The 24,166-nt window shown below is 38.2% G+C and overlaps 1 pseudogene; it reads left to right on the forward strand.

Annotated features, from left to right (window-relative positions):
- LOC106533802 (gamma-aminobutyric acid receptor subunit gamma-3-like) overlaps positions 1–24,166 on the forward strand; it is an 82,676-nt pseudogene that overhangs the window by 4,814 nt on the left and 53,696 nt on the right.

Raw genomic sequence — 24,166 nt, forward strand, 5'->3', positions numbered from 1 at the left:
ATGTATGAATATAATATACAAGTTTCACTTTTTAAATGGAATTACTGAAATAAATCTACTTTTTCATGATATTCTAATTTTATGACCAGCACCTGTATGTCGTCTTAGCTGTTAGTGTTAGCTTCCGCTACTTTTTACTTGTTTAGTGTTAGCTTCTGCTAACATTTTACATGCTTAGCAGTTTAGGGTTCGCAAAGCTATATTTTTACGTAATGTATTTGGCGTTGGCGAAGCAAACTTTGCCCACCATTAGAGATGATTGTAACGTCCTAACTTTAAACAGGTTTAAATGCTAAAGAACCATTTTTTAAGTAAAATGATTTGTCAACATGAGGTATAGTTGTCCAAATGTACAAACAGTGGGTGTTACTGACCCTGAATGGTGTTTTTGCTAAAAATTAAAGAAAGTTAATCAGAAAAATTTGACATTTTTATTGTGTGCCTGCCTTAACCTTAAAGTCATCCTCATTGTCAATAATTTTGCAAACACTGGATGAATGTTTGCCTCAAGTGGATGGCGTTTTGTTCCTGGGTGATGATTGGATGGAGCGAGAACTGGATTGACGGATCAGGGTCTCAAGTTCAGTAATGAGGATGTTGCTTTGGTTGGTCGTGGTGAAGAAAGAGTTGAGTCTAAAGGCAGACCTCTCGATTTACTGGTCTGTCTACGTTCCATCTCTCGCCTGGGGTCTTGAGGTTTGCATCACGACTGAGTTAATAAGATCCTGGATACAACCAGCCAAAATGAGTTTTCTTTGTAGGTTGGCTTAATTCTGGGGGTGCATGTCCTGTATGCCTCCTTTAGGAGGTTTGTCAGGCACTGAGAAGAGACCCCGGAACAGACCTAGAAAACTCTGGAGGGATCATTGTATCCTTTTCGGTCTGGGGACACTTTGGAACCCCCAGGTGGTGCTGGTGTGTCCATGGGAAGAAACAGGTCTGGGTTTCTCTCCTGGACCTGTTGCCTCTGACCCTACTACAGCTAACTGGTAGAAGATGGAGAGATAAATGCATGTCTCTGTGTTTTTTTTTCCCCAAACAGAAAATTTCCCGCAAGACAGTGCAGGTAATTTTCTGTCTTGGCTTTCTCTCAATACTCTTCTCCTCAAGTAGCTTCTGCTTTGTTGCAAAGGTGAGAAGCTTAATCACAAACACACGGGTACTTTAACAGAGTTGCTSTTCTCTGGCCTCTTAGGGAACCCTGACATCTGTGTGGTTTTATTAGTTTGTTTTGGCCACAGCGATATGATCAACAACCTTCTGAGGGCAGATTCAATTAACCACGAGAAACAGACAAAACCTCATTAGACATGTAAAGGCATGCTCATTTAGAAAAAAAAAAAAACAGTATACAGTCCTCTTTGATAATTACGAATTTTCCGATTGAAATGCTTTTTAACTGCGTCACATTCAAATGATTACATAGTTAATGAATTGGCTTCGTATTCTCTTAACAGGGTGTCTTCCTCATCATTGCGACCACCCAGCTGGATCGAAATCAGTTATAAAATCATGTGGAGGAATTAAAAATAAACTGATAGTCGTCATAATTAAAATTAAATAATACTCTGCTGGGCTTTTCGAAAGGGAGAGAAGAGTTTTAAAATCCAATTTATCCACCCTGAACCAGATAGGCTGGATGATGGTGCCTTTAACTCCGCTGCCAGTGCCAGATGAGCTGATGAATGTGTATGTGCAGCTAAGTCTACACGTAAGTGGGTTCTGGAAGGAAAACAGCAGCTGTTATTGAAGACAGGGTAAATACTCCTGAGGCTGAAATCTTTACCGTTTATATATGAACTGCAGTGAGTTAAGCCACTCCTCAGATGGAGAGGAGCAGTACAAATGCAGGTTTTTACAACATGAAACTAAAACCATGTCTTTTTTTTTTCAGATTTTGTTGTTGTATTGTGGTATTTCAGTTCTAAGGTGGGCTTCACTGAAGTGGTTATAAATGGTTAATATCTTACCTGTCATAGAATGATCTTGGTTTGGATAAGTAGATTAATTCTACCTGTGTTAACAAGCTAAGTGATAGTTCAGTAATCAGTTTCACGTTGCATGCTAGTGAAATAAATTGAATTATTACCTGAATTTTAGATGTAGTATTATATTTTTACACTTTCTGATCATTGCAGCCTTAAGGCTAAAACAGAAAGAGTTGGTGTGTCTTATGTGTTCTTTCTGTCTGTATAAACAAAAGCTGTTTACGTTCTGGCATCTGATGTAAAAGGTAACACCTCCAGGGCTGTAACCAGGAAGAGCCTGAAGAGGTTATAAGGTCAATTCATTGTTATAGAGGGGAGAAGTTTAGAAGGGTTTTGCAGAGTCTCTGTTTTGATCCAGCCTGGACAGACTGGGCTGTTTTTGTTTGGGTTTTAGCTCAAGGCCTTATGCCGAGGCCTGTGCTGAGTGCTGTAATGTGAAACTAGAGTCAGAAGACGAGAATAAAGAATTAAATAAATCCAAGTGGATTCCTGTTTTATTCAGACATGCCATTTTTGAATGAGGCATTATTTCTACACTAGCATTCAGGTGGCAGTGTTGTGACATTACTGTTGAAAGTGTCCCAGGCTGCACTGGAAGTGCCACAGCTAGCTGCTGCCGCTGCAATTTTTACTGGAAAATCATCAGAACTCCTTGTGAATATTTGTGCAACACAAAACAAGTGACAATCGTGACAAGTTGTGGATGGTGTGAATGAATAATTGTGTCTGTGCTGCTCTGTTAAAGACTGGCGACCCCTACAGTGTTCTTCGTTCCTCTGTTGATGTTTTTATTTTTATTAATGCCCCGGAAGTTACCCTTTTGGAGATCTGGACGATTCTTTTTGGAGACCTGTTGGAGTACTGGGCGTGTCCCTTTTGCAAACCTGACGGATTCGTGGATGTGGCCCTCTTGGAGCCCTGGTGTAGCCGTGGATGTGGTCAAATATAAATAAACGTTATTTATTATCTTTAAAGGACATAAGAAATCCTCATTAAAATATGTTAAGAATAGGATTCAGCACATTTCCAGGGGTCTTACCGATTATCAGGACAAATCAAGTCGTATCTCTGGAACCACTCATGATATCAGGATGATACCTCGATACTTTAATGTAGTTTGATAGTGGTTATTGGATACTATTGCAATAGCCTTAAAATAAAATTTCATCAATTTATTCTCAATAGTTCTCTCTCTTCCAGTTCTTTTTTTTCTTCTTTTTTTCTTCTTTTTTTTAAGTTTCAGGTGACTCCATTCCAGCAGGTTTCTTCTCCTTCATCTTCACAAACCTGACACTTGGCACAGCGGTGTCACCTCGCCATCTGAAAGGACAATCCTCACACAAGCCTCCTCAATATTTCAAACCCAGTGACATTTTATTAAATGAAAAAAGACTCTCCTGGCAAATGCTTCGCCTCACATCTTAGGTGGCCGGGTTAGCCGAGTGGTGGTAAAATACCTCTTTTATGAGCTGTTTGATGCAAGCGTCTCTTTGACCGTGTTTGAGTTTTCTGGAGGAAATTAACTCTAATAGATTCTGAAGGCAACCTTTACAGATTTAACCTTTTTTTAAGCATCGAACATAGTTGCTGATAATCTGTAAATCAAATTAAATTCTCAATATTCCACATGTTGTTTCTATTACATTACCCACAATTCAGCTCAGTGTCCAGGCATTAAATATTTAAATTCATGCACGTAGTGATTATGTAGTTAAAAGGAATACAGCAGTATTGATAATGATTCACAGTGAATTTGTAACAGAGGTGTTTATTGATTTACATGCCTAATGAGGGTAGTAGGGAAAACTCTGCTTTAAGTATGGTTAAATGCAAGTATCCACAAAACGGTTTGATTTGGAAAGAGATCAGACTTTGTTTTTAAATTTGTGCAGTGCAGGCAACTTCATTCATCATCTAATTTTTCTCAGCACCAAAAACATTTTTGTATTGGTTTCTTTTATGACCAATTAAATATTTTTCTGTTACGTCCACTCAGAAGAAAGCAAGCACTAACTAGACTAACATCTTTGAGGGTTTATTTCCTTCAGTAGAGAGACAGAACAGGGTCAGGGTCTTAATATACAGTATGTGCGTGATGCTTCAGAATACAGTGACTGTGCACAGAAATCACTTTTAATCAAGCTGCAAATTAGGTTTTGGACACATTTCTCCTGTTCAAACCTTTGTCATGTTATACGTTGTCACCTATATTACATTACTCTGCGTATCGTCCAAGGTGTTGGTTTTCTGTACCATAAGATATTTTGTGTTTTGGATATTCTTACTTCATAAATTAGCTTCTTTTAATCACAATACTTTTTTAAAACCTAAAAATAGGGAGCTACCTCAAACATCTGCAGAAAAAAGGAAACAATCCAGTGTCTGATCAAAACTTCACCCCCAATTCTTGTTTTACCTAGTTTCATGGTTTTAAAATACTTTCCTTCAACGTATGCGCTAATGAGAAACCACAAAGGAATGGCCAGGCAATCACAAAGCACTTTAAAGCAGTGGCGTTGATGGCACAGTGGAGTGCATTAGGTGGTAATAAGACCAAGCTGGGTCTGGATCATGCCGGACACATTTTCTGTCCTCGTGAGCTCTAACCATTAAATCGATTTCCATCTGCGAACACCATGACTGCAGCGCTCCCAACTAAAGTTAGCCAGATATTTGCAAGGAGTGGAGGAACTTTGAAAATGTAGAAAATAGATAAAATGTATGACTCTAACTGATATGGTTTGAATTTTCAAACATAAAAAGCTAATAATTTAGTTGAGGGTGTTTTTTTATTAAATATATACTTGATTTTAAAATGGTTTCAGAATCTCAGCTTTAAAAACATAAACCTTTTAATTTCTTTGTGAAAATGACCAAGAAAAGGTAAAAAACAATGTGTYTTTAGTCAGTAAACATCAGATTTCTGTTGATGAATGATTTTATAGGTGTCAAGACATTTTATTATAAGCATGTACTGTATATTAATGATTATGAAGCCTGACTTGCTTGTAGGCTTAGATTCATTTTTTTTAGTTGCAGTTTAATTAGACACCTACAGATATGGCACTTGTGTATATCTGCAGTTCTAATTAATGACTCAGTTCTAAACTGTAGGTAAAGTGAACAACGCTGAGCTGCAGCTAAGAGGCTTACAGCTGGCAATATTTTTTCTTAACAACAACAACCACCACCTTAGCATGGGATAATCACTTCTTAGAAGTAGAGACATGTGATTAGAAATGTGTTTTTCCCTTGGGCCTCACAATCAATTTGCATCTTGCTGGGTGATTCTGTAGGCTTCACCTCATTTGTTGCAATCATAGAACCTAGTTGGTTGCCCGTGGTCCAGCAGAGAGGAGTCCAGGTCTTGAACTTGTCTTATTAACCCATTGTTTGAAGTAGAAATATTAAGTTGAAGAAAAATTAAGTGGGGCAATAAAAGCATTGAAGGCAGAGCAATGGGTCAAGAGTTGATGTAGAAGTTTGATGATGCTATCAACTACACATGGCCCAGTTCTTCTCCTGTTGTTAGAACTACCCTTAAACTGGATTTTAAATTCAAATGTAAGACATCTGAGCTGCTGACTTGGTTGTGAGACTTGTTTTTTTGTGTTGACATTTTTTACGCGAAGAGCAGCTGTAGCGAAAAGTCTTGGTTAGCTCCTTCTACTGCAGCACACTCAAATAAACAACAACCCCTTCAGAGCAGCCAACTAAGTGAACAACACTCTCCAGGAGGTACTGTAGGTGTATTAATATCTAAATCTGCCATAAAGAGGAAACTGAAAGCAAATACAAAGTTTACTGGACAGTGCAAGCCACTTATAAGCCTCAAGACTAAAAAGGCTGGACTGGACTTTGCTAAAAAACATCCAAAAAAAAGTCAGCACTGTTCTGGTAGAACATTCTTTGGACAGATGAAACCAAGATCAACCTCCACCAGAATGATGGTAAAAAAATAAGTATAGTGAAGGCGTGGTACAGCTTATGATCCAAAACACCACATCATCTGTAAAACACAGCAGAGCAGTGTGATGGCTTGGGCATGCATGGCTGCCAGTGGCACTGGGTCACTGGTGTTTATTGATGATGTGACTCAGGACAGAAGCAGCCGAATGAATTCTGAGGTATCCAGAGCCATACTGTGTGCTCAGATCCAGACAAATGCAGCCAAACTGATTGGTCGTCGTTTCATACTACAGATGGACAATGACCCAAAACATAAAGCCAAAGCAACCCAGGAGTTTATTAAAGCAAAGAAGTGGAATATTCTTGAATGACAAGTCAGTCACCTGATCTCAACCCAATTGAGCATTTCACGTGTTAAAGACTAAACGTCAGACAGAAAGGCCCACAAACAAACAGCAACTGAAAACCACCASAGTGAAGGCCTGGCAGAGCATTAAAACGATGGAAGCATAGCATGTAGTGATGTCTACGAGACTTCATTTATTGTCAACAAAGGGTTTTCAACCAAGGACTAGAAATGAACATTTTATTTACAATTATTTAATCTGTCCAATTACTTTTGAGCCTCTGAAATGAAGGGATTGTGTTTAAAAGATGCTTTAGTTCCTCACATTTTATGCAATCATTTTGTTCAACCCACTGAATTAAAGCTGAGTTTGAACTTCAACTGCATCTGAATTGTTTTGTTTAAAATTCATTGTGGTAATGTCTAGAACCAAAATTGGCAAAATGTTGTCTCTGTCCAAATAGATGTGGACCTAACTAGGTCTGTAGTTAAACAAAGTGGAGAATCTGCCTCAACAGATAGTTAACTTTAGCAACTTTTAAATGTTCTGGTACAATCCCAGTTTTTGCAGAGATAAAGAATAAATATCATGAAGAGGTTTCAAAATAAACACCTGCTTCACATGTTTGACAAGAAATGCAGGGATATTATCATGACCAGCAGAAGATGCTTTAAGTTAATCAGTTCTATCACCTATTTTTTGAATATCAGGGGTATCACAGATAAGTTATCCTGTATAAAGTCCAGTGGATCACCATGACAAGGAGGAATTTTCTGAGCTAGTTCYTAACCAATACTAACAAAAAATGTAAAATGTATGGCTATATCTACATAATTTGTGAAAGATGTGAAACCATCCAACTCGGTAACTCATGATTTCATTTGTCTCTTCTATTTATTGATTCAGCTCTTCCCAGGTAGCTTTAAAATTTTTGCATTTAAATTTTCCACTAAAATATTTTTTCCTTTCAGCTCTTAAAGGCACAGTGTGTAGGTGTGTGTACATTTATAGTATTACAACTAAAACCGTTTTTGACGCCGCCACCGCAGTTTGTCCTTCATGAGCCTTCGTAGACAAGATGGTGGTGCAAGATGGCGGCTGCCTGTAGTGGTGACCTGCGACCATGGAGATATYAACAGCTTTTTATAAGGTAAAAATAATAAAACAAGGTCTTTSTCTGCAATTAATAGACATGTTTTTTATTATTGTCATCAGTGATTATCTCAATTTCGGCTAAAAGAATTGACAAAATCCTACACACTGTGCCTTTAAGGATATTAAATTTATTCTTGTAGCATTTATAAACACTAAAGGTAAAAGTAGTTTGATTTATTGCGACAATTAGAGCCCCTTTAAAAATAAAACTAACAGCTTTTCTGGCTGTGCTTTATGCTTGTTAAAGATAATACCAGACAAATGATGGTATACCAGACTTGGGTATTACCCAGCTCTTCAGCATTTATTAGTGATTTAGAAGTTAGTCAGGTCAGCACATGGCAAACAACTGGAACAGAATGTAGAATTTTGACTGAAATCAGTAGCAAAGCAGTGAGCTTGGTTTGTTTAAGAATTACAACTGGTATTATCTGAATAAATACAGAGCAGGCACACATACATCAGAGTTTTTTTTTTTTCATTGAAACTCTAAAATCAAAGTTTTATRACCAAGGTTTACACTTCAAGGATTGGAGCAGTGAGGACAGAGTTTATCAGAGTGTTTGGTGGACTTAGGGAGGTAAAAAGAAGAAGAAGAGAGAGAGGGCTTTTTTCACACATGAGAAGGCAGGATAATACATAAACAYTCTCACTGATAATCACCTGGCAGCTGTCCATCACAACTACCTGAGGTTTAAAACATGAATGCTAGACTTAAAAGAAATGGCAATTTGTTGCTTCAAATTCTGTAAAAAACATTGTATTTTCCCCCATTTGGTTCAGAAAATTGTCTCTATTTACAAATAAATGTTTCCTTTTCAATATGACTGGTTCAGTACAGGGTAGTATGACCAAAGTTTTACATCACAATATTTTCAAAAGTTATACTGGGATTACAGTATGTGAATGTATTTTTCTTTTCATGAATACATGTGTGTGTTGATGAGTGGGCGTGTTTGTGTGGGGGATGTGTGACTCAGGTGTCTTCTTGTGGATGTGGAGGGTGCCAGTTTTGGTTTTGACCAGGATTGGTGTTTCCTGGCTGTGTTTTTGCAGCTGAGGTGGTGGAGCAGGTTCCTCACGTTGACGCAAGCAGTGACTACTTTGGTTTTGCAAAGTGCTGTCATTCCATCGGAATCCAAACTTTTGGCGAGGAACCGTCCCCTTTTTGGGATGCAGGTTTTATTTGGGCATCGCCCTCGGATTTTACAGCTTCTCTTTCTGTGCTTTGTGTGTCCATCTTGGCGGCGATGTCTTGCCTTGTGTTGCATTATTTCCTGTGCGTGCAATGAGAGGTGCAGCAAGGAAAAATGTTCCCTGTGAAACAGAAAATGGCTTTTTGGAGCATTCTGTACCATGAGGACCAGCATGGTGTGACCAAACCATTTATGGTTATTTTGAGAGGCACATTATGTTCTATGATACAACTAGGATGCACTGATTTCCTTTAATTTTGAGGGATTGGAGATCGTCCGATACTTAGATAAGATTGGTAGAAAAGATTGGCTTCTCCTCTACAAAGGTCTGAAAATCAGCCACTGTCCCCTTTTGTTCAGTGAGCACAATGTCCAGTTAAAACAGCTTTGTATTGTTTCAAGGTTATTGTTTAATGTTTTTCAATAAAATAAGATTGGAACATTGAAGATGTATTGTGACACAACAACTGAAAGTTTCAGTTATTCAGAAAAATCGTTATCGTCCAAAATCAGAATCAGCAGGTCAGACTTTTTAGATCTGTGATCAGATTGAAAACTGCAATTTTTGCACCCCTAGATACAAACTGTAGTCTTTTGCTTTAATTTTAGGAGTTAGGGAAAGCAACAGACATCAAGTAGCAGCCAAAATAACACATATCTGCTGTGTGTTTGTGTTGGCATGTTGCTCCTCTCCTGAATATCTGAAACAGCTAAAATCTTATCCCCCGCACACGGGCTTGTTTAGGGATCAGGCAGCCTCCGTTGTTGTGACTGCTTTGAGAGAGCAAAATAATGCATAATTCATTGTTTACCTGATGGACACAAAGTCTAATTAAATCTGCGCAGTAGCTCCAGCTGTGACGGGAGTTTTCCACATTATTTTCCTAGCCTCGCTGTGTAAAACGTGACAAAAATGTGCGTCACTGGGCAACAGATTTAATCATTATTTTGGGATGAAAATAAATTTACCACTCCGGTTTCCTGTTATCAGCCTCATTTTTTTTGTAAGTATTGCCTGGTGTCGATTCATAAAAGACCTAAACTCTCCTTTTACTTGGTTCTTATTAAACTTCTGAAGGTAGAGAAATGTCTTTCTTTTTTCATAACTATTACATCAGTTCAGCAAGGTGAACACAGTCTGGTGGAGTGGAACAGTGTGTTCTCATTCATCCCCCCTACACACCGACACAAACACCAAACACACACTCACACAATCAGTCAATATCTGTCTTTGTGGGAAGTTCTCTGATAGGATTTAAATGACTTTTTTTTCTTAATTGTGCATTTGTGAAAGGAAAAGATGGTTTTTACCAACACCTCATGTCTTTTATGTCATTTCAATGAAATGAATGAGGGTTTCTAAAAGGTGGTTTTTTTTATGCTGGGTCTCATAAAACATAGCCTGGAGGGGTCATGCAGTGAAACGACGCTCTTCAAATTTTATGTGGTTATACAAGAAGGAAATATGTTGATGAAACACCTGGACTGGGAGTCAGGTATTTTCACATCTTAAGGATCACAGGTTTGTTGGGAGTATTTTAATTATTTTTTCAAAGGTTTGAACAGAAAATAGGTATGATCTGATTAGGGATGGGCAATATTGGCAAAAAAAATTTATTACGATTAATTGTGGTATTTAGCTGATAACATTTAATTTGATGATTAATCCCCTGGAGTCCCTGGACACCCTTATGTCCTGATCACATGACAAATTTAGTGGGAAAGATTTGCTCTTCATAAAAATCTGTTCCAAATCGTGTCAAAGTTACAGACTTCAGGCTATACATCAAATTTTAAATTGTGTTGATAGATAAATAAATTAGAAAACTTTTTTTAATATTCATATTTCAAGCGGAGAGGAGCACCGAGCAGACTGACTGGAGAAATTTCCAGTCAGTCTATCTGGTGGCATTAATCGTATTAATCGTCAAGTGCCAAAAAATAATCGATTAACGTTTTTCTGACGATTAATTGCACACGATACGATTATGCCCAACCCTAGATCTGATAAATTAAATTAACTTTTATTTGATGTAATTTAAATGTCCATGCATCCATGCATGACCTGTGTTTCTGCATTCATATGCACTAAGTTCTGACTAATACAAAACTTGGTGCATACCCCTGCATCAGAAATTTTTCAGGTTTACGAGAAAGATGTGAGAACAAAGATGCAATTTCTGAAATGCAGCCAAATCAGCAAGAACAAAAGTGTTGGCACTTACGATGGTACTTTAACCCTCGTTTTAGCTTGCTTGGATCCCAAAACCAGGTTTCTTGGCCCTCTTCCCACAACAACTCTACTGAATACAACACAAAACAAATACAAATATGTAAAATTACCTTATTTCGTTCATCTGGTCTGCTGCATGATACACCATTACCTTTTTTTAGGGTACCAGCGAAACTTTAGATTTGTGCAGACGTGTATCATTTTATGTTATCTTCTCTAATACAGAAGCTGTAGACTCACCAGATTTGAGGCTAACAAAAAAAATCTCATCTTTCTTTGGTGGGAGGTAAAGTTCAGCAGATTCCCAGCAGTCGGGTGATTGCATCTAATGTTCCTGTCAGCAGTGCAGATGGTCGACTGTAGGTCGTCCTTCAAGTCAGATGCTTCTGATAAGTTACAGATGTGGGTCAAAAGGCATTTGGAAAGTTTTATTTTTTCCTCTCTCTGATCTTGCTTGAGCTCTCCAGATGGCTGCTGTTCATCACACATCATTTATTCCAAAATGTTCTGGACGCAGTTTTGTGTATTTCTTGGTTGCAAARCTAATCCGCTCAGAGGTTTTAAAAGTGATAATTTAATTGAAAGACCTTGGCCTGTGATAATGTCTTTATTTATTTTATACATTGGTATCATGGTAACCCAGGTAGCGGGTGTCTGTTTCCATGGTTACTGTGCTAGCAGGACGTCTATATGAGCGAGCTTAATGATGAAGATTTGATAAAAATTAAATCCACCCTTTTTCTTTTTGCGGTCACACGTGCAGAAAGTCCTAACTGATGTTTAGTTTGATCTTATGATCACATATTGATGCCGGTTTCCTCCCTGTGCTTGACAGTGGGCAGGAAAAGAGTAGAGTGAGTTAGACTTTTAGTTTTCCTTTGTCAGTTTGTCTGTTTTCTTGTAGTTCCTGTAAAATGTAGGAAATCTGGGGTAGCAGAGAAGACGAGGCAAGTTTATATGACACATTTCAGCAAACAGGCTTCACATGCTGAAAGGATGAAAACAAAAAGAAGTACATATCATCGCTTCAGGTATTTTAAGTTTAAGCACTAGTGGAGCATGGTCAGATATTATTATAGTTTGATATTTGCATGATTGGATATTCATAATCAGTTTATTATCGATAAAATGATAATCAGTCCTGCTGTAATTTTGATGAGCATGAGAAAAAAAGGAATATTGTCTATCATTTGGGTGTAAAAAAAGCGCCAAATATCTGAAATGCCATATTCTGTGAGAAAAGATAGGATGCTGATTTGGATCTAGTATAACCTGGTCTAATTGACGATCGGTCCAACCCCGGGTTCAGACACAAATTAAAATCCCCTCCCATAATGAGCTGATGTGAGATCAAGCAAGGGAGCAGTTTAATAAAGCAAGAAAAGAATAGGGGATCATCAAAATTTGAAGCATACACTTGATCTAGTACAACATTGTTATTATAAACTTTACCTGTTATTATAACAAAATGCCCATTTGGATCTAATATTAAAGAGGACGGTGTGTTTTTATTGATCAATATAGCAACCCCCCCGGCCTTGCCTCAAAAAGCTGAATGGAAAAGCTGCCACCTTTCAATTGCAAATAGTCAGGATTCTTAAGATGGGTTTCCTGGAGAAATGCAATTCTTATATCCAAGATTAAGATGTGTGAGAGCTTTCTTCCTTTTCACAGGATGGTTTAGACCTTTAACATTCCAGGTAACAAAATTTAAGTTATTTGTCATATTCACATCATCAATAAAGTTATAGAAAAATGTAGTCAAGTATTAAACATAAAAGAAAATACAAAACAGATTACTCTGGTTGATCTGAGGTTTAAAAAAAGGGCTGAGAAAAAAGTTAAATTACTGTTATTGACCTATCACCCCCCCCACACACACACACACTCTTCCCCCCAAACCCCCAGGCGAAAACAGCTGTAGGAACAAACAGCACACCTTCCCTATCTACCTTCAACACCTCCATACTGAATCTATCTAAATAACATCTCCACCTGCTCCTTTAGAAAATTGACAATTTCCACCTTTAGACAGGACATGTCAGGCCCAGACAAACTGGATATTTATTGTCCAAATGACAGTCTTGGTGTTCATTCACTTAGCCATGGGAAATCCAGAACAAAAAACTTCCATAAATTATATTACTCAGTCAGTGTAATTTTGAAAGTCATTAAGATGTAGATCTTACTCGTATTAGTATGTTAATCATGAAGATTTATTAAGATCTTTGATTAATTTCTCAGCCTTGGCCACTAAGCTTAACGCAGTCCAGGTCCCGTCGGTCTGTGTGATACGCAGCCTTGCTGGGTATAACAGGGAGGGTTTCAGTCCAGTCTTATATAAAGATAACATTACAGACATACTTCTTCCATTTGCTCACAACTTCGGGAGGTAATCCTCGTAGATCCTGAATGAGATGTTTTGAAATTTGAGATCGCCCCTCTTCCTGGCTTCCCGAACAGCGAGCTCCTTGTTTTGATAGCGGTGAAAACAGATTATGACGGGCCGTGGCCTACCTCCAGGGCCTAGTTTATGCGCAAGGCTGTGATGTGCGCGATCCAACTCCAGTGCCGTGGGGAAAATATCTTGACCAAATACGTCCTTAGTTGAGAAAAAAGAGACTGGGTTGTGGACCTTCGATGCCTTCAGGCATACTGACTAGCCGGACATTGTTCCTCCTGCCTCTCCCCTCCAGTTCAGTTAGCCTAGCCTAAAGCTTCTCATTTTCAGCATGTAGCCTCTCGTGACTGTTCTCCACTTTCTCCAGGTGCTGATGAAGAGTTTCTGCATTTTCCTCCAGTGATGTCAAACGCTGATCATAGCTGATTACAGTCTCTTGGATTACATCCAATTTGTCATTGATCTCTTTAAATGATGTTTTCAGCTCTGAGATTAGCYCAGACCAATGCTCAGCTAATGAGGCTACTAAGTCAGTCCTGTTGATGGTGGCTTCGGACTCAACTTTTTCACTTGTTGTGGAAGGTTTAGGCGGCATAATGAAATAAATGTTACTGCATAAGAGTAGCAAAGACTTTGAAGACAAATATCCGACTGGAATAAAAGCAGACAGGTTTTAAATGTAGAATTTTGGGAGCTACAAGATGGCATGTCTTACTCCATGCTCGCCAAACCGGAAGTCAAGACCTCCTTTATTCTAAACAATGCAGCAAGCGCCATGTCTGCGCTCATCACTTCACTATTCCAGCACCATTAATGATATCGTTAATTCTGGAGTTTATCAATCTGGTCAAAATTCATCACATAGAACCGGTGCTGAATAAAATACCAGGTTTGGTTACCATCCCTAGTGTTATTGTCATCACAGTATTTATGTTGCAACTTATAATATTGTGCTAAAGTAACATGAGTTACCAAACCCCACAATTTAACCAGAAACCTTTTCTGATTTTAAATATTTTGCTTGTTAAGACCCTGTTTTTAATTCGACGTGAAAGACAAATAACTGCCTGTCATACTACAGAGATATAGATATTGAAAAATGTTGTCCTTTTTCTTTTGAAGGGGAGCAAACAAAACCAATACATGTGTAGATTTACAGCCAGCCGTGCACTTGTCGGCTTGCTTCAATCCATTCGCAAGGCCTAAAGGGAGTTCAGGGACCACACAGAAAGGACTACGTGGCCTACTTTTGATACGATCACCACTGGGGAGCTGACACCGCAAGGCTGACACACATAATTTTTATCAGTTCTTTTCTTTTGTACCATTTAAGATAAACTAACTTCACCAATTGATGACAGCAAGTATTGAAGTAGAGGTAGAGAAGATCTTTTGCATTAACGCAAACATACACTGATATACTGTCTGACTGAAACTTGTTCTTGTGACAATGAAACTGAAACACTTGTCATTTTAGTGTGGGAGATTTCTTGGCTAAACTGGACCAGCCTGGTGGTCAATCTTCATTAATTGCATGTTGCACCAGTAAGAGCAGAGAGTGAAGGTTCATTTAGCAGGGTAAGAGCACAGTTTTGCTCAAAATATTGCAATGCACACAACATTATGGGTGACAAAGTTCAAAAGAGGACAAATTATTGGTGCACTTCTTGCTGGTGCATCTGTGACTAATGGTGCGTTCACACCAAACGCGATTTCAGCGTCAGGAGCAGCAGGTTTGCATACAAAGTCTATGGTGGAGGCGCTTCAAGCAACGTCGGGAAGTTCTGCGGCGCCTCAAGCGCGATTAGAGCAGCGCGATTTGAACGATTTGGACGATCTGAGCGTCGAACGCTCAGATCGTCCAAATCGTCCAAATCGCTGAAGTTGGGAAATCTGAACTTTTGCAGCTCGACGCGCAGCGTCAACCAATCAGAGAGACTCCACTGTGTGACGTAGCGACATATTTCCCGACGGGACAGTTTACTGAATGATGTCCACWAACCTGAAACAGACGGAGCTCCTGCTCTTTAGCTAAAATGAGTGCCTGCAGTCGTGTCCTGATCCGCAGCAATGCGTGGCAGCGACTCATCAGACTGGAAAAATAGTCCTGAAAGCAGCTGTGAGCCTCTTCTCTGAATTATCTGGTGAATTAATTATGAATTAATTATCTGATGAACGTGACACGTTCTGGCTGTCTGTAAATAAAGCAAAGCCACTTCCTCGTCCGACATTAAACAGAGCCCGACAGAGGAGGGAGGGGCGGGGCTGCTGTCGCCGAGCAGCGCAGCTGTCCTGCGTCTGACCTCAAAGTGCACAAGCTTCAAACTTCAGCGTTGGCTGCGATTTTGAAGCTGAAATCGCGTTCGGTGTGAACGCACCATAAGACAGCAAGTCTTTGTGATGTATCATGAGCCACAGTATCCAGGGTAATGTCAGCATACCACCAAGAAGGACCAACCACATCCAACAGGATTAACTGTGGACGCAAGAGGAAGCTGTCTGAAAGGGATGTTATGGTCTAAAACCAGGTGTTTCAGCATTTTTTTGTCTAACCCCTGTATATTCTGCATTCGATTTTGTCTTGGAAGCCTGTTTGGGTCTGAGAATGTTGGTAGCATTTTGTAGTTTTTACATGGTTCAGATTAGGGCTGCCACGATTAGTCGATTAGTCGACGACTAATCGATTATTAAAATAATCGATGACTAATTTAATAATCGATTAATCGTTTTCTTTAACTTTGTTGACTTTGTTTTTCTTTACAAACTGCTTTGACACCTTCCACTGCCACATCTGCCTTTCTGTCCTTGACACACATGCACAGTAGTGGTAACTGGGGTAGGCCGTGGACGTCACAAGACATTATACAGACAGGCTCTGGTATCATGGCTACCTGACAACAGAGCTCAAAAGTGTGGGATCATTTTAAGAAAATGAAAGAGAAACCTGTTCAACGTAATATCTGCAAGGCAGAACTTGCTTTCCACAGCAATTATTTTTAGTTTATAGCTAAAATCTAACGATGGTTTTATAATAGCAGCTGTATTCTGGCACAATAAGCTCTGTGTTTTATATTCAATTAACGTATGATTCGATTAGTCGACTAATCAAAAAAAAAAATCTGTGATTAATCAATTATAAAAATAATTGTTTGTGGCAGCTCTAGTTCAGATAGTCTTTAATTTTTATTTTTTCTTTAAGAAGTATTGTCTAAAGTGAAWAGATGGCCACCCTCTCAAGGGCACCACCTGTCCTCCCAATGAAAACTCCACCAACCCACCGCTGATGAAAGTTCTGTTACTCTGTTATGGAGATTGAAGCATCATGATAAGCTGCTTTGACCCAGCACTATCACGTAGTGTTAGTACTGGGTCAAAACAGCAATTTCCCACCAACATTAGTAACGTTAGGGCTCCATTATTCCRACCCCCTTGCCGCCGCCCCTTTATTCTGTGTTTCCTGTAGCGGAAACACAGAATAAAGTTGCTGCTCTTTATTTGAGTCAGAATTCTTATATATGAAACGCAATTTGGCCCAAACATTCTCTTCACAACAAACATGTCCTAACATTCACACTCGAAATGGATCTGTCTGGGGCGCTGTGGCTCCAATGTCCTGTTTAATGGTGGACAATGTGGTTTAAATTTACCGTTATATAGTATGTGAATTTTGTGCATTAAAATAACAATTTTATAATAGTAATAATAATAATAATAATAATAATAATAATAATAATAATAATATTTTATATGACCAACCTAAGATGGGTTATATTATGTCAGGGGTCTCCAACCATTTTTTCCTTAAGAGCTACTTTTACAAAACAAAATTGTCCGAGATCTACTTTTTGCAACATTAACTTTTAAACTTAAACCATTGGAATAAGCTTGTTTTGCACAAAAAACATTGTCTTCAATTCACATGAAACTACCATAAAYAACACCGAATTACCATGAATGTGCTTTTTGTGTTTATCCATTCATATTATATCGTATTTCACACTAATAACCTAGAGTTTAACTGCAACAGATTTGTGCGCAAATAACGTCAGGTGACAGGTCTCTGATTTTTTTCCGTATTGTAGACTCTATATGGAAGAAACCCCCTGTAGTGACATATACCACAGCAGGAGGGGTTTCCCTGGAGTTTTTGGCACAGTGTGTTTCAAGGGGCTATGAAAGGTGTGCGCGAAAACAAATGCTGAACCACCACTTAACCACGCGTCGTCTGCCAATCGACCATACTGAGCGCTATACTGTTTGACAACCAAGAGGAAGGGACATCAATAGACTGACTGGAGTTAAATGAAAGTTTGTTTGGCCAGTGACAAATTAAATTTTGCTTCTCCTAATTGTTCATAAGCACTGAAGAGCTACTTTAAATGAGCTCACAAGCTACTGATTGGAGACCCCTGTATTATGTTATGTAGTGCTGGGTGGTATGACCCAAATTTTATATCACGGTATTTTCAACAATCACGGTATTTTCAACAATTATACCAGTATCACGGTATTTGACGGTAGTGTGTGAACCTCTGTACGGATGCTGCTGTGACACCTGAATTTCCCCTCTGCGGGACAATAAAGGCTTTTTCTGTTCTATTCTATTTTCTTTTCATCACAGCTCAGTCGTAATTTTTATTTCCTTATGAAAATTTCGTAAACTTCTGTAAGTTAAATTATTTAAAAATAATAATAATAATAATAATAATAATAATAATAATAATAAAAATAATAATAATAATAATAATAATGCATTTTATTTATAAAGTGCCTTTCAGGACACCTAAGGGCACTGTACAATAGAAAAAAACACCTGTAGATAAATAGAATGATAAGGGTAGTGTGGGAAAAACAGAAATGAAGCGTACAGAACAGTCATATAATAAAATACAATAATGCAGACAAATTGAACAATAGGGTTGTGGGGGAGAAACGTAGAAGTGAGGACAACAAAAACAGACATTGAAAATTGGAGTTAACAGTGGTAGGCTAATTTGAAAAGATGTCTTCAGGCCAGTCTTAAACAGTTCTTAAACAGTATTGACGTTCTGTCAAACATATTTTCTATTGATATCCATCATGTGTCTATGCGAGAMATATCATTAGTTTTATTGCCCAGCCCAGCTGACAAACACATGTACACAAATGTGAAATTTTGTGCATTTTCTTTCAAATTTAGTTTTTGCCAGAACAGTACTTTCAGCTATATTCACCAGTAGGGAGTAGTTGGAAGACACTACGCTGAAGATGGCTTCTATTTAACAGAGTGAAGTAAATCATTTTCCAGCACATTTGTTTTCCAAGAGGCTGAAGACGTGAGGCTTCCCCTCAGAGACGCGTCTGACAGCCCACCGTGGCTTTCGTATTCCCAGCACAGCGCTTAGAAACCGAACATATGGGGGATGAACGGTCAGCGGGGATGTGTGGCATCTGCATGTGCTTTGGTGAGTGCTTGCTCTGGCTGGCTGTGCATGATGCATTCGTCATGGCAGCCAGGGCCAAGCAGGCATAAAAAAGGGCCTTTTCCTTATAATCGGGATCTCAAAGGTAATTCGATAATACAGATGGGAGCTGTTCTGGGAGGATGAAGACACAGAAAGAATGAAAAAGAAATTACCTGGTATTGTTCCGATCACAATTACTCTTATTAAGAGTGTGGAATAGAGGTTAATAAAAAGGTGTAGGTGGGCGTATTAGGTGAAAGTTTGAGATTAAGAAACAGCAGCTCAACCTTTCAAACAAATTGGAAAGCAGATAAAGCTTTGGATCGGACTGTGTCTGTTTTGCACTGTTAAGGAAGGACTTAAGGTAAATTCTCTTCAGGTTGACCCATTTTTCCTACATCACTACGACCTGATTTGTTAGAACCGATCCACCTTACATCACATTCCAGCGCTCTCGTACTTTCCCTCCATATTTCTGGTGTAAAAATCACAACAGGGATAGAGTAGAAGAGCTCACTGTCGCCCAGGTAAATCTGCCTTACTGCACAGACAAATGCAGCTGAAATGTGGGAATTCTAATTGTCTGTCTTTTCTGGGATTAACAGCACATCCAGCGGGGTTTCCCAGACTGAATTCAAGCCATGCATTTCTCAGCATTTATTGCATCTATTGTCCCATTTACTTTCAGTGCCAGATTTTACCAAAGGGGTAACATAAATTGGATTCTGAACCTGAACTTGGGCTTTAAGCCCAGGAATTTAATAGAGATGGAGAGGGTCAAAGCAGCACTACTGAATGACCAGATCACTGCCAGCAGAAAATACACCAAGATTAAAAAAATATTTTTCTCGTGATTATTTGCAAGACCAAAAATGTTATGCCTTCAAACTAGAAGAACTTGGAAACTGTGAGCAAATATTTTATTACTGTTTGTGTTTAAGGGTCTAAACCAGGGGTGTCCAATACTTTTCAGAAGTTTCTCTGTATATATGTTGAATAAACAAGTGATTAACAGGCTTCTGTAAAATATGAAAACCTCCTGATGAGCAGGGAAAAATCACCCACTCTCCACCACTGTTCTTAGATGATGTTTGGATTAGCAACACCACAATGATGCTGACCTTCTTGAAATGTATTAAAGTATCAAGGGACACTGAGTGAAATGAAAGTGGGTGTACTTTTCTATTTATTTACCATGACAGTAGAGAACTAATTAAAGTTAGAAAAAAATTTTGGGCATTTACTGTAGCTGGAACAGTACAGAGCAGTACTGCATTGTTTAGTTAGTGGAGCAGAACATTCTGTTGGACTCGAACCAAACCTCCCAGCAGGCCATCACCAACCGAAGCTGCTGCAGCGCAGCTAGCCCCCCCGCCCCCCTGGGATTAAACAAGCTGATGTGCACGCACTCCTCAGCTTCCTCAGCAACATCACAGAGCAGATAAATATCACAAAAAAGATCATAAAGCAAGCCTGGAGCATAATTTACCCTTACAGAGGGACGTATGTCAAACAGGTTATTAGTGAATGGAGTTGCTCATTCTGTAACATGAAACCATCCGTTTGGCTGGAAATGTTGATAACATATACTACATAGACAGTTAAGATTTTATATGAACCCACTTCAAGAACAGTTTGATGTTTTTCAGATGTTTCTTTAATTCTACATTTAGCAGTAGAACATGTTTGTAGTCTTGAAATTTTATTTTAAGATATTTCCATAAACATATGAGCACTGAGTCATTTTAATAGATTTAAACACACTGCACTTCAAATGTGTATATCTAAGGCAGGAAGTCAGTGTTGTTTGACGAAAGACCTTGTATTACGGTGACAAATGTCATTTTTAAACCGTTTCTAATATGTATATGGTGAGATATAGCATTAACTCCCAAGCTATATAGTTAGATTCCAAATTTATACATACATCACAATACATGGCGTTAGCTCCTGTGCTAAAAAATATCTTTAGCTTCAGCGGTATAGGTAAAGTGGTAAATTAATTTTGGTATATTGCAATAGGTCCTGAGCTAATGGAGTTAGTTTCCTAGCTAATATATACGTTGTTAGCTCCCAAACTGATGTATACGTTACAATATTAACTCTGCTAATAAATATTACGTTAGCTCCAGAGCTAGTATCTGTTATAATGTACTGTGTTAGCTCCCGAACCCAGAAAAAAATGTTAGTTCTAGAACTAATAAATACAGATTCAGCTCCCAAACTAGTATATATTACCGTTTACGGTGTTAGCACCCGAGCTTATACGCATTACACCAAGAGGGGTGTCAGATATATTCACATTCATTACTCAGGTAAAAGTATAGATACTAAGGTTTAAAAATACTTTTTTAAAAGTAGAAGTATTGACTCAAGCTTTTCACTCAAGTAAAAGTATAAAAGTACCAGCTGTAAAACTACTTGAGAGTATAAAAGTAAAAGTAATGGGGGGAAAAAACCTATAAAGCAGTGGTCCCCAAAGTTGGGGTCAGGACCCACAGTGGGGTCCTGGAATATCAAGGTGAGGTCCTGAAAATATTTTCTGAATTAATTACACTAAAAAAATGACAATTTACAACATTTTTTGCTTTTGTTGTTACAAAATAATAACATTAGTGTACTTAAAATGGACAAAAATAGTAATAAATAAATAAATAACATTACTATGCTCTTGTTTATTTGAKGTGAAAACAATGTTCATCAACCGACAACAGCTGGGTGAACAGGTCTCTGCTGCTGGTATTTTGTGGGTCAAAAGTTAAAAATTTTCTGAACCACTGCCATAATTGACTAAAGCTAATGCCACACCACAGAGATCTATAGTGCACAGCCACCTCCCAAAAAAGCCTTGTTCTCAAGACCATAATGACTATAATACTGACCAGGTCATCATTGTAAATGATGGCTTACTGTAAAAAAAAGTCTTATATAATGTTGAAAAATTTGAGATGCCCCCTGAGGTTGGGAACCACAGTGTATTGTTAACAGGCTTTTTTCTGAATAAGTGGTTCTAGATTAGAATATTTAGGATCTGTGTGGTAAACTCAGATAAAAGCTGAAAATTTTCATCTTCTTGTTGGGACTGTTACATTTTGACACCCTGATGAAATCATGGTTCAATATAAATCTGATAATACCTTGTTTATAAAATTTTGTTTCCTGTATAGCTACCAATAACTTTGGTCACAATCCGATGACCTTCTTGCTGAGCGGCAACAGCTCTATCATCTGAGCCGCCTCATATACAGTACCATGACAAGGCAGAATGAAAACAAGACAACGTGAAATACAAATGAGCTACTTCTTGCATACTTTTTGTGATCAAGTCTCTACTGCAACCCAGTGAAAAAGGTAATAAACGTGTACAATTTTATATGTAATTAGGAYTTTTCATGTGTCAAAAACAACAACTTTTAGTAGAATAAATACTTAACAACATATTAATGAATGAAAGTCAATATCCAGATAATTTATTTTGGGACATATCTCCATAAATACAGTTACACCAGATGAGTTTTCTTTCTGTGGAAGCTGAAGCCAGGACAGCACAAGAAAAAAAAAAGACATGCAGGGAGAATAATGCATGAAACATGCACTGAATCTTTCATGAAAACTTTGTTTGCTACCATTTCACGAGGCATTTTAAAGGTTTCCCTACAGGCATCTGTGCATGAATTCAGAAACTTAAACTCCTCCTGTCTATGTGAAGTCCATAAAATAATCATTTTTCAACACAACCTGACTTGTTTCTCTCTTTTAAAAAAGTTTTGACTTTCTTTCTACAAGTCAAACACTGACTGGAAGTTTTATTACCATGAAGAACATTTGGCAAATTTCTGATTTCAGAGGTGTAAATCTTTCTCCTCAGAGAGGATTGATGGCTCTGCCTTCWACCAAAATAAAATAAACGTATTTTATTTGCCGAGCTAACACCGTGAATGATGAGGAAAGGCATTGTTTTCATTCTGATTATTTGTTTGTGTCTTTGTGCTGCAGGATAAAAAACAAAACTGAGCTAAAATCTCTCTGTGCTCATCTTTCTTCCTTCTGGCTGTTGCAGAGAAACCGACCGTCATCGACGTGGGCATATACGTCAACAGCATCGGGCCCGTGTCATCCATCGACATGGTGAGTCTGGGGTTATTATCTCTCTTCCCCATCGTCTCCTCCATCCTCACGCCCACACGCTTGTTCATCATCAGACATGAGCGCTGTCATTTCTCATGGAGGTCATCTGGGCCGCCACTGCTGGTGCCAAGAAGCCAAGAAAGGCAGGTGTGGAATTTTTTATTTATTTATTTATTTATTTATTTATTTATTTATTTATTTATTTACGCGGTGAAGGAGATAGCTGCAATTAGGCCAGAGAAAAAGCAAGTGTTTAAAGGTATCTCCAACTAGTTGCACATGTTGGTCTTTATGTTTTTTCTCTATTCTATTAGAAGTTGTTGTTTGTGAAACATGAGAAAATATTGCATTTTCTCTTAACCCTTTCAACATTTTGTTATCGATACAGTGCATTCTGGGGATGATGATGATGGTGAGTTTTAGTTGAAACTAAACCACAAAGACACAAGGCTAAAAAGCATTAATGAGCAGGGCTGGGCGATATGGCCCAAAAGAAAAACTTTGATTTTTTTTCATTCCAAATTAGATTTTCGATTTTAATCAATTTGTTTTCCACTTAACAGAGTGCCTCTGGTTCAGGTGTCGAAACAAATTTGTTGTACTCCTGCTTTTTGTAGCAAGAGCCTTCAAACAGGTTTTGCAGTGAGGTGTTCGTTGCTCCAAGTCCGAGGTTGAAAAACCTAACCAGTTCCAGATAACTGAACACGGTGCCTTTTGGGGAAGTAGATTCTCTTTGCTAGTTACCATATTGTCATGTCGTGCACCAAGCATCTTGAGGGAAGGTTGGGTGACCTCTGAACTACAGAAGACCCAAAGAGTGCACTGGTGGGAATAAAATCCAGATTTTCCCAAAATTAAATCTTTATAAATGGCAAATTTGAATTAATCGATTAAATTGATTTATCGCACAACCCGAGTAATGAAAATATTAATAATGTTTTTATTTTCTTAATTTCTGTGTATTTTTTGTGTTGAAATGACCAAACGTGATGTTTAGTAAATTAGCTTGGGACCTAACACCTTAAATGGAGTTGACTTCAGCTCTGGAGTTAACACCATGAAAATATGTATACTGTATATATACATATTTAATTACTAGTGCTGGGCATAGATTAAAAATTTTAATCATGATTAATCTCAAGGTATTTTTGCAATTAATCGCGATTAATCTAACCCTTTTTCCCCCCACAAACAATCACTTTACTATGGCTGAATATGTAGGTTTGTATATTGCAATACACTCCATGTTTAACACATTATGTACAGTTTTTTATTTTTTTCTTCTTATGGCTTATTTTAATTTATTTATTTTTATTTTGCTGACAACTGTGACCTTAGTATCTATATTTCATTCAATACGTATGT

This window comes from Austrofundulus limnaeus, unplaced genomic scaffold, assembly GCF_001266775.1.
Source record: "Austrofundulus limnaeus strain Quisiro unplaced genomic scaffold, Austrofundulus_limnaeus-1.0 Scaffold1023, whole genome shotgun sequence".
In the NCBI taxonomy this organism is placed as follows: Eukaryota; Metazoa; Chordata; class Actinopteri; order Cyprinodontiformes; family Rivulidae; genus Austrofundulus; species Austrofundulus limnaeus.